At 49.3% G+C, this 1,490-nt stretch overlaps 3 non-coding genes across 3 annotated transcripts; 2 read left to right on the top strand and 1 right to left on the bottom strand.

Moving 5' to 3' along the window:
- Positions 1 to 297: 297 nt before the first annotated feature.
- On the bottom strand, positions 298 to 370 carry TRNAM-CAU. Its single transcript has one exon. It is a non-coding gene; the product is annotated as a tRNA-Met (tRNA).
- A 227-nt stretch (positions 371 to 597) lies between these two features.
- TRNAS-AGA lies at positions 598 to 679 on the top strand. Its single transcript has one exon. It is a non-coding gene; the product is annotated as a tRNA-Ser (tRNA).
- A 534-nt stretch (positions 680 to 1,213) lies between these two features.
- On the top strand, positions 1,214 to 1,285 carry TRNAG-UCC. The gene has a single exon. It is a non-coding gene; the product is annotated as a tRNA-Gly (tRNA).
- The last annotated feature ends 205 nt before the right edge of the window (positions 1,286 to 1,490 follow it).

Below are 1,490 nucleotides of genomic sequence, written 5' to 3'. Positions count from 1 at the left end.
GTCCATGTAAACCTGACTGTGAATATGCTGGAAGCTGTAAGGTAAGCAGGTCTTGTGCGCATGCGCATTGGTCCCATTTTTCGTACCCTAGGAATCCGGGCACTTTGCGCGCAAACGTGCGCATCGGGAGCTACGCGCACAAGTGTGCAAATGTGGCGCACAGACGCGCTAATCTGGCACACAGCAAGAGATGCTGTACTCAGGATTGATCTCCCTTCTCAAAAGTTAGCACAGCCTGGGCTTAGTTGCTGGAGGTCTTTCAGCGGTTCCCTGTCATCCGGTTCGTAGAAATGATAGCGCCCCGTGTGAGGATCGAACTCACGAACTTCTGATTATGAGACTGACACACTACCTACTGCGCTAACGAGGCGGGTGGCATGTCAGGGATCCAAAGTACATCCACTACGTACTTCCTCACCGTGGAGCGGTAGTGGGTGTCATTTGGAGCCCTTTTGAAGTTGGAAACATCCCAGAAACTGATGGTAAGTGGGAGAAAATAATTTTTATTTAAGTGCAGTTTTTCCAGATGAAGTCGTAAAGGTGGATTTCCCTGACCGGGAATCGAACCCGGGCCGCGGTGGTAAGAGGTTTTCAAAGGTAGTCGTGGCTGAGTGGTTAAGGCGATGGACTAGAAATCCATTGGGGTCTCCCCGTGCAGGTTCAAATCCTGCCGACTACGGTCTCTTCTTTTCCTCACTTCTCTGCTGCTCCTTCTTAGCAAAGTCTGCTGCTACCACCACCCTAGCTGGGCTGGATTGCTGCAGCAGCCCCATCATGTGCTCTTCGTTAGTATAGTGGTGAGTATCTCCGCCTGTCACGCGGGAGACAGGGGTTCGATTCCGCGACGGGGAGTTAGTAGACTTTTCTCAAGCTGCAGGAATCATTAGGTCACTGGTTCCATTCCAGCCTCAAGGAAGTTTTCATCTTCTCCACAATCCAGAAGGATTTTCTCCATCTTTACTTCCTCGGTTTTGTTTGATTGATTGTTCACCTCAATCCATGGTCATTATATGTTAGGCTTTCAATTTCCCTAAATACAGCAGGGCTGTTTGAACCAAGGGTTATAGTCCTAACTGGTGTATGTCGAACTTTTACTTTCTCTTTGGGGATAAAGTGAATGTGAGAGATGTAAGACTATTATTGTGGAGCTCACTGTCTGTCTGATATCTGCTCATTTCTATGTCCAACCTATGTAGGGATATCAGCTTGCCGAGCGTTGGTGGTATAGTGGTGAGCATAGCTGGCTTCCAAGCAGTTGACCCGGGTTCGATTCCCGGCCAACGCAGCGTAATCTTTATGGTTCGTGTTCAAATACTGTCGAGTACCATCTGCTCTTCCTGGGATCTCCTACTAGTGCGCGGCTTGTTTTTCCTTTGAAAGTCTGCTGCTACCAGATCAGCAGCAGTGGAGTCATCTTCTGATCGCTCGTTTCCTTCGATAGCTCAGCTAGTAGAGCGGAGGACTGTAGAGGAACGCCGTGCCGGGATCCT

The sequence above is a fragment of the Nanorana parkeri genome, unplaced genomic scaffold (genome assembly GCF_000935625.1).
Source record: "Nanorana parkeri isolate BGI_ZX_2015 unplaced genomic scaffold, ASM93562v1 scaffold2600, whole genome shotgun sequence".
NCBI classification, from domain to species: Eukaryota; Metazoa; Chordata; class Amphibia; order Anura; family Dicroglossidae; genus Nanorana; species Nanorana parkeri.
This window is presented reverse-complemented; position numbering and strand designations above follow the sequence as displayed.